Below are 10114 nucleotides of genomic sequence, written 5' to 3' on the forward strand. Positions count from 1 at the left end.
TGTGGTGTTACACCCTGGCCCCAAAGTCTGTTTTTGGCATTCCTTGAGGACTTCGTTACACTGCACCTCTTGCCATTCTGATGCATACCATTATTGTGTCTCCTCTGTGTGGTGGGGTCAGATCGGACAAAATTCCCACACTGTGTCTCCAGTGTTGTCCCTTGTAATGCTATGGGTCAGTGAGGGATGTCATGTTTTGTAGTGGGGCTGGCCCTATGGTCCTCTTTGTACATTGGCTGCTCTGAGCAGAAATATCATCCTCAGGGAATGGTGGGCCAGGATGTGCTCCACTCTCTCTCTCCCTTTATTTGCTCCCATCTGCTCTGATCAGACATGTCCCTCTCCCTGAGCTATAGTTTCAGTGCTGTTCCCTGAAGTACCGTATATACTTGTGTATAAGCTGAATTTTTTCAGCACAAAAATGTGCTGAAAAACTGGGGTTTGGCTTATACACGGGTCAGTGGTACCCCAGCAAGGTGTAACATCTCACGGGTGATTGCCTTTCCTCTGCTGTTCATTCAAAGCCCCGCTGACATTGCAGGGCTTTGAATGTTTGTTTACTCACATCTAACCAATTGGAGCCATCCTATGACGTGGACGGCTCCAATTCACAGAAGCCCCTGTAGTGATTCACTTACACCGGCAGCTGAACTGGTAAGGATGTGTCTGTGGCTGCGCTCCGTATCTCCCCTCTGGTCTTTGTGTTAATTCACATCCTGCATTTCCCACCCTAGGCTTATACTAGAGTCAATCAGTTTTTCTGGTTTCCCAGGTAAATTAGGTACCTCGGCTTATATTAGGGTAGGCTTATATTCGAGTATATATGGTGAATTCTTTGGGGGGGGGACGACAGAGGGGGCTGTCCATGTGGTTGGGATTGGGGCTGCCCCCTCAGACCTCTCTATTGGTTCCCTGCTTCATGCTGATATGTTGCATTCACATCTTAGAGCACTGGGTTGAAGGCTGGTCCCTCTTTCCTGTGGAGATATAAATATTACCCTCCCATTGTCTGAGTTAGCACTCTGTTAACCCAATACCCATGTCTTTTTTTTTCTTATTCCCCCTCTTTTTTAGTTGGCTACCATATGTATCCCTGGATTTGGCCTGGCCCCTGCCATGTTGCTACCTGGACCTCACATCAGGAATGTGTGTATACACACACACACACACACACACACACACACACACACAGTACCTTTTTTCCTATGCCCCTTTTGTCTTTTAAACTTACCTCAGTGGACTTACATTGTACTTGTCCTTTTATGCTTGGCTTACTTCGCTTAGCATAATTTCCTCCAGTTCTTCCCATGTGGAAATGTGCTTCATGTGTTCATCACTGCTTTTTAGGAATGTTCAGTACTCCATTGTATTATGTACCAGGTTTTTAATCCATTCATCTGTTGATGAAAGTGAACTGTGTGTGCCATGATGAACATTGGAGCACAGATGTCTGACTATGGTTTGTTTCTTGCCTCTTCTGGGTTTATGCCCAGTAGGGGGATTGTTGGGTCATATGATAGCTCAATTTCCATCTGTTTTAGATATCGCCAAACAGATTTCCAAAGTGGTGATACATACCTTCAGGTCCACTAGCAGTGGATGAGAGTTCCTATCTCACCACAGCCCCTCCAACACTTGTTGCTTTCTGATTTTTTTTGAATTTGGCTACCTTTGAGGCTGTTAGGTGGTACCTCATTGTTGTTTTAATTTTAATTTCTCTTATGACTAATGATCTGGAACATTTTCTTATATGTTTATTGACCATTCAGATTTCTGCCCTTGTGAAACTTCTGTTCTGGTCCTTTGCCCACCTCCTCAGTGGTCAATTAGTTTTTTCTTTTTGGAAGCTATCAGTGTATTATAGATTTTAATAATAAGGCCTTTGTCTGATGTGTCATTGCTAAAGATGTTTTCCCAGTCTGTGGGCTCTCTTATTACTCTTGGTGAATTCTTTTAATGTACACAGGTGTTTTATTTTCAGTATATCCCACTTGTCAGTTTGTGACTCCTCTATATTAGTGTTCTTCCCTATTACCGGTAGCCTTTGTTTCCCCTTAGCCAGGGCTCTCAGTTTAGTTCCATTTCCCTTATTGATGGCCCAAATAGCTTGGGGTTTTACCTCAAGTTCTATGATCCACCTTGAGTTTATTCTTGTGCATGGAGTGAGATAAGGGTCTTGCTTAATTTTTCTGCAGGTAGATATCCATTTTTTTCCAGAACCACTTATTAAAGTGGGCATCTGCTTCCCATTTGATATTTTTTGGGTTCTTATCAAAGATCAGTTGTCTGTATGCTGATAATTGTATTTTTGGATTTCAGTTATTTCCCATTGGTCTGAGTATCTGTCATTGCACCAATACCTTGAGGTTTTGACAACTGTGGCTGTATAGTATGTGCTAAAGTCAGGTAAAGCAAGCCTTCCCACTGTGTCCTTCTTGAGGAGTTCTTTGCCAATTCTGGGCTTCTTCCATTTCCATATGATGTTGGTAATCAGCTTTTCCAATTCTTTGAAGAAAGATGATGGGTTTTTTTTTCAGGAAAGCATTAAACGTATATATTACCTTACGCAGAACTGACCTCTTTACTTTATTGAGCATGGGATATTCTTCCATTTGTTGACATCACTTGGTTTCTTATAATAATGTTCTGTAATTTGCCTCATACAAATATATATATAAATTTCATCATGTATATCCCTAGATATTTCAACTTGTGCTTGGCTATTGTGAAGATTACCACATTTGTGTTCCCCTCTTCTGCAGTCTTGTGCAATGTATATAGCAGTCCAATAGACTTCTGTTTGTTGATCTTGTATCCTGCCATGCCGCCATCCTCCTAGATTGCTTCCAGTACTCTCTTTGTGGAGATTTTGAGGATTTTTCATATATAAAAATCAAATGATTTGTGAATAATGATATTTTCACATCTTCCTTCCCCAGACAAATACTTTGATGTCTTTTCTTTGCCTTATGCTGTTAACTAAGACCTCCAGTATGATGTTAAATATGAGTGGGAAAAAAGGACATCCTTGTCTGATCCCATTTTGCAGTGGGATTTTGTTAGTCTTTTCTCCACTGACTACTATGTTGGTTGTTGGTTTTTCATATATAGCTTGTATTATATTGAGAAATTTTCCTTCCATTCCTATCTTCTTGAGTGTCTTAAACAGGAATTGGTGTTGGATATTGTCAAATGTTTTTTCTGTATCTCTCGATATTGTCACATGGTTCTTATCATTGTTCATGTCAATGTGGTGAATTAAACTAATGGTCTTTCATACACTGAACCATCCCTGCATCCCTGGTATGAATCCTACTTGGTCATGGTGAATTATTTGTTTTATATACTTTCATATTCTATTGGCCAACATTTTGTTAAGGATTTTTGCTTCGATGTTCATTAGGGATATTGGTCTGTTGTTCTCGATTTTTATGGGACCCTTGCCTGGTGTTGGTATCAGAGTTATACTAGCTTCATAGAAGGAATTCGGGAGTTTGCCATCTTTTTCTATGTTCTGGAAGAGTTTGTGTAGGACAGGTGTCAGTTCTTCCCTTAATGCTTGGTAGAATTCTCCCGTGAAGCCACTTAGTCCAGGGGATTATTTTGTTAGTAATCCCTTGATAATCTTGTCTATTTCTTCTACTGCTATGAGTCTGTTGAGCTTTTAAGGTCCATCAGGGGTAGTCCAGCGAGGGATTGTTTTTCCAAGAATTTGTCCATGTCTTCCAAATTGTTGAATTCATTGGAGTACAATCTTTTGTAGTACTGTATTTTTATCCTTTTGATTTCATTAGGGTCTGTTGTAATGTCCCCTCTTTATTCCCTCATCCTTGTTATTGAAATTTGTGCTTCCATTCTTTGGTTAGGTTTGCCAGCAGTATGTCAATTCTGCTTATAATTTCAAAGAACCAACTTGTAGCAGCATTACTGTTTTCAATAGTTTTCTTATTTTCCCCCTCCTGAATCTCAGCCCAGATTTTTAAGATTTCTTTTCTTTTGCTATTAGTAGAATTGTCTTGTGGACTCTGCTCTAGTTGTAAATTTCGTGCCAGCGTATCAGTCATGAGTCTCTTCCTTTTTCAGGTGTGCATGTATTGCTATGAAACTTTCTCTGATAACTGTCTTTGTTGTGTTCCATGTTTTGGTATGTTGTGTTCTCATTCTCGTTTATATTTAGAAATTTCCTAATTTCCTCTCTGATCTGGGTCAGTACACACTCCTTTTGCAACAGAGAGTTTATTCATCCTCCAATTGCTTGCTCTTGTTTTCTTCGTCTTTCTTTTGTTGATTTCCAGCCTTATGACACATCCACTGAATTTTTAAAGCATCTGTCTACTCATCTAGAATATATTTTACTAACTGATACTATGAGTCATTCACTGTTTTAGGTGTTGCAGGGAACATAATATGTAAAATGTATAATGTATGCTTTCATGATACTACCAGTTCAGTGATTAGGCTTGAGTTGTCATAATTTCTGTCATTTATTTATTTATCACTAAATAATTTATTTGACATTGGAATTAACAAAAGAACAGTTGACAATCATGAAGTATGTTTATTCTGATTAGTGCACAATTGTTGCACTATTAATACATAACACATTACTATATTAATTTTACATATTGCTTCACTATTAGGATTTTTCTTTTCTCTTTTTTCCATATGTACAATTTAATGTCAGTGATTACATTCTTTCAGTTGTGCCACCGTTCTCATGTTTTTTCTCAGCTGTTCAATCCTCATTAACATAAATCCACATACCATCAAGGTTCCTATCCAATTAAAAAATACTTTTATTGGGGGAATCTTACATCTCTTATCATAATCCTTACATCACTCTAGTGTGTCAAGCACATTTGCACATATGCCGCCATCATCATTTTCAAAACATTCTCTTCCCACTTGAGCCCCTGATATCCACACCCCATTCTTCCCTCTCCCTCCCCATCTACCCTCCCTCATGAACCCTTGATAAGCTATAGATTATTTTTCCCATATCTTACATCTTCCTCCTTCACCCCCCCTTCACTTTTCTGTTTTTGTCTCCCTGGGAGGGGGTTCTAGGTTGATCCTTGGATTGGTTTCCCCTCCCCTCCTCTCCTAATCTTCCTGGTATCTCTACTCTCCTTGTTGACCATGAGGGGTTTATTTATCCTGGATTCACTGTTTTGCAGGCTCTTATCTGTAGTAGTGTGCATGTTCTGGTCTACAATTAGGACTTTTTAATGCCTTTAAATTTGTGGTCCTCAAATGTGAACCTAGGGAGCACATGCTTTCCCACAGACGGCTGGAGTTTAAAAAGCTTTCTTTCCATCTCTTGCTGATTTTCTGGGACATCACCAGCAGGTCCTTCAGATGCTTGTTGCTTATACTTGTGCTTTCTGATGTTCTCCATGACATATTTCTGTACAGGGCCGAGTCCCTATTAAACGCCAGTGCTGCCCCAGCAGCATTCCTCCTCAAATAGACTAACAGAGGACAACTTGAAGAGCCTGTGGAGGGAGAGCCCTGGTGACTCCGCTACTTGCACATTCGTCCTTAGTTCCAGAGCCCTATCATTTATTCTTAACTGTGAATGTTTGACCTATACATTTTAGCTTATTGAAATGAGAGTATTTTATTCTTAGCTATATCCCGCATACAATCTACCATGTAGTGCATTATTTAATATGGCTGTTCTAACCTTAGTCTTTGCTGCTCTTGCTGAATGACATTTCCCCGAGGAGTCTGGGTAAGACAGTGGGCGAAGATATTGATTGTATTACAAAGTTAAGCTGTGATGGTTGTCACCCTGCTTGGTATCAAGTGAGCCATCTCAGAAGCAGAGGTAGTGCTCTCATTACCAGCAAGAGTGAGGACTGGGATGCATCTTCTGGACACCAAGATGCCTATACAGTGAGCCTCCTTGACCTAGGAGACAGCTTTGATACCAGCAGAATGACAGAGGAGTGGCAGGAGCAGCAACACCAAGAGCCAGAACATTGGAAAGAGCAATGGACTTCCTTGTCTACAAAGCCTGAACCTGAGTGGTTTTGAGCAGGGGATCTGGTCATGGAGCTAAATCTGAGTGGCTTTGTGTTGATGCTTACCGTGGAGTGGCATGCCCCTTGAGTATTTATTAAAAAACAGTCTCATAAGAGCTTTAGAATGCTTCTTAAGCAGCACAGAGACCAGAACAACAGGCCGAGGCCCAGAGAGGCCTGCACAGTAGAGAAGAAACTGTCCTGATTAAGCAATTGTATTCCGAGTCTTTCCCCCTTGTTTACTTCCCTTATAAACTCATAATTGTGAGCATTGTCTGTGAGCTCAGTATGGACATTTCAGTATGGACAGTTATGGAAATGATCCAAAAAGGAGAGAGTGCTATGGGAGACAGACCTAAAAATGTCAAGAGTGATGTTTGAAACAGAGCACAATGTCTACACACAGAAGGAACTAATAAATATCCGTTGAATTAAACAATTCAATTGAATGTCTTCTTGCTGGAATGAGGAAGACAATGTTTAATATAATAGAAGCAGTAAAGGATGTAGAAATCATTTAAAACTTTTTCAGATTTTAGGCCTATTTGATTAGACAGATGCTTACATTGGAAATTGCCACAGCATTTCTGTAGTTCAGGCATACAAAATAATAACGTTTGGCTCATGTATTTGGTCACAGCTAAGAAATGATGGACACAGAATCACAGTGATTCTTGGAACAAGAGGAGCCCAGACCAGAAGCCCTGAAAAGGCCTGAGAAACTAGAGTGGGAAGAATGTTAAGTCATATTCCAGTGCCCTCTCCATGCTGTGACGTTTTGCCTACTTTACCCGGCACAGAAAGTGCAAAATCAGTTATAACTAACTCTCAGGGGAAGGGCACAAGCACCCAGAGAATTAGAAAGAGTTGAACGTTCATAATTAATTTTATTCTGGAAAGGCTAAGCTGGGGATTTTTACCTTTTCTTATTATAAGGCTGCCACGTGGCTAACTTTTGGCAAGTTGTGGTTGACATTTTTCTGAAACCGGGATTTTCACAGGCATCTCATTTACAGCATTAAGTAATGAAGAATCATTCTTTGTAATTCTGTAACCAAGAGCTAAAAGAAAAGGCACAATAACTAAAAAATACAGGAAGGTAGGATGAAATATATGTTTTCTTTATTGTACTTAAAAAAGAAAATTAGTTTCTAGGTTATATATAAAGCACTTTGTATTAGGCCTAAGAATTGCTGAACTGACTGCCATTGAGTTATTTTAACTCATAGCAACTCTATAGGACAGGGTCAAATTGGTCCTGTGCGTTTCTGAGATGGTAGGTCTTTATGGACACATAAAGCCCGTCTTTCTTCTGCAGAGTGGTTGCTGTGTTCAAACTGCTCACCTTGCACTTATCAACCCAACGTGTAACCGCTATGCCACCAGGACTCCTCTGTATGAGGCCTAGGACAATGTTTAATGAGTGCTGCTGTTGTTTTTGTTATAAAGAGCTAAGAGTATTTCAACGAAATATATTTGTCTCTATAGAGAGCAACAGAGACTCAGAGATGAAAAAAGAGAAAGTTCAAAATATTGAAACAAATGACACAAGCTGACTCAAACCTCTGTAATAAATGTAATTTGAATAAGCTGATATCTTTTGAAGACTACTTGACAATACACTAATTTAAGAGTTGAAAAGCTCATGTAGCATAATGTTTCAACAAATGTGAATTTAAATGGCATATTATTCTATTCATTGCATATGTATTTTGGAGTACATTAATAGGAAAAATTATAAAAACATTAAATCCATGATAGTGTATGTTTTATTGCTTGTATATGACCAAATTAAGTTAGCTATAAAAGGATGCATAGGGATATGTTAAATAAATAATGATTCTAACAGAGTTTTAAAGGTGAGTTTTGAATAAAGTGAGAAATCTGACACAGACCAAAAGAAAGTTCAGTATAGAAAGATGGTAGGCAGGGGATGGGGGTGAAGAGAGTGGATTTCCCTTATGACTTGTGTGTGCAGGAAAAGAGGAAATTGATGGCAGTGATTAGAGACCAGCTACTTACTATAAGCAAGACTAAGCCCAGAGAATGCAATAGTTTCATCCAAGAGTACGTAAACAAAGCGTTCGTCAGGATTCGTAGAGCCAGTATTATAGCCTGAATTATAAAAGGTGAAACTGATCTTCTGAAAATTTTCTGAGCCCTACACTTTGCAACCTATTACTGAACATGAAAACTTTCACTTACTGATAGGAAAAGTCAGGCAGGCCTTGCATTAAGAAATATCACTTGATGATGGGCGTACATTTAGATTAAAAAAAAGAGTATCAGAGCACAAAATCTGATAAGAAACAAATTTTTAATGGTGTTAGATAACAGCAAATGTTCAGAAGCAATCTTACAAAAATATATAAGGCTTTCATAAGGGAAATATGAAACTTATTAATGTCATGTATAAGAAGTCCTTAACAAATGGAGAGAAGCACCACATTCATGGATAGGAAGTCTTTACATCACAGAGTCAGATCTCTTAAGCCTATTCAATAGGTTCAATGAATTTCTAGGTCAACAGGGTTTTGTTTTTTTTTGCCTTAAAGGAGTTGATTAAAATAATCCTGAAATTTCTATGAAAGCAACAAGACTGCCAATAGCCTGGGCACTTGTATAGAGGAAGAGCAGGGAGATATGTAAAACAGTGTTTGCAGCAGCACTGCCCACAATGGTAAAATCCTGGAAATGATCCAGATGTGCATCCAAGGGAGAGAGGATGAATAAAGTGGTATGCTCACACAATTGAGTCGCGCACAGTGTAACAGCAGGGAATTATGGAGACAGTGATAAGGATGTGTTTCAGCAATTTAATATAAAGGGGAAAAACAAGTACCCAAAATTTCACTTAGCTTGATCAATATTTTATAAAATGAAAATAGCAATAATAAAAATACATTCAAAAAATTTAAATAGAATTATTAAAACTGTAAGTAAGGACTTTGAAATGCAGGATTTATGATGATACTTATCTCACATGGTGGCAGGTAGGGTGATGGGCAGGGGTTCTTATGGTTAGGTATATTATTTATTTATTTTCCATTAGATACATTTTATTGCATCAAAACCTCACAGGGAGGTCGAAGGAATCAACTAGCCTGTAGCGGAATACTTCTTAGAGCTTACTCATCAGACTGTTGAACTCTTCCTTTTTCAGAAACATAGAGAAGAACATCCAAAAGATTCTTGGATACCCTTGTTTTTAAACTGTCATGAGTTGCTGAATTAAAGCAGCTGAATTTGATACAAGCTCAGTGTTGTTTCTTTCAAGAATTAACTCATCTTTCTGGGCTTGAGACACGGAACAAGCAATCCCTGTTCTCACCTGAATCCTCCAGTTGTGTTTTTCACCCAGGAAGTTATAGATGTCAATAAGAGATGCAATAACAACATTGACGGGCATACAGAGACCTCAACTTAGATAGCAGCCCAGTGTAACACCATCGACCATGTTCTGTTCATGACTATAGAGAGTGTGCACTGTAGCCAGCTCCTCTCTATTTGCCCACCATATGTCATTGTGGAGCCTCTTCATTTTCTTTGCATTGAGAACGAGTTCTGCATTGATGTGATTGAAGTCACTCCATGGCAGGATTCCTCTGGGGCTCTTCCCAACCACTGCACACCCTCCTGAAATGTTAACATTCTCTAGGGTGTCAACACTCTGGCTGCTGCGGACGGTTGTATTCTTGCAGTAGATGTTGCAAATAACCTGTAGCATTGTTAAAGATGTAGATTTTGTTTTAAGGCGACCTTGTAGCTACTGAATATATTGTTTAAAAAACAACTAATCAAATGTACAATGGCAGTTTATTATTGAAGGTCCAATGAAAAGATAAAAATGTACCATTAATTCTGTCTATTTGAAGTCCAACAAACAAATAAACCAATTAAAGCCAACCCCGAGAAGCAATACTTAACCTGGGTACTCTGTGCCATGGTCAAAGGTAAGGTGGCCTCTGGGGAAGTTATGAAGTATGGTAGGTTTGTCTACATTGCCTCTTCCTCAGCAGAACTCGTGTCTTTTTATCTAACTGCTTAGCGAGGTGCCAGAATCCTGGGAAGTCTGAGTCGTTATCCTG

The 10114-nt window shown here is 39.1% G+C and overlaps 1 pseudogene; it reads right to left on the reverse strand.

Annotated features, from left to right (window-relative positions):
* Positions 1-9154: 9154 nt before the first annotated feature.
* LOC142440171 (large ribosomal subunit protein uL6 pseudogene) lies at positions 9155-9753 on the reverse strand (annotated as a pseudogene).
* Positions 9754-10114: the final 361 nt, after the last annotated feature.

The sequence above is a fragment of the Tenrec ecaudatus genome, chromosome 2 (assembly GCF_050624435.1).
Source record: "Tenrec ecaudatus isolate mTenEca1 chromosome 2, mTenEca1.hap1, whole genome shotgun sequence".
NCBI classification, from domain to species: Eukaryota; Metazoa; Chordata; class Mammalia; order Afrosoricida; family Tenrecidae; genus Tenrec; species Tenrec ecaudatus.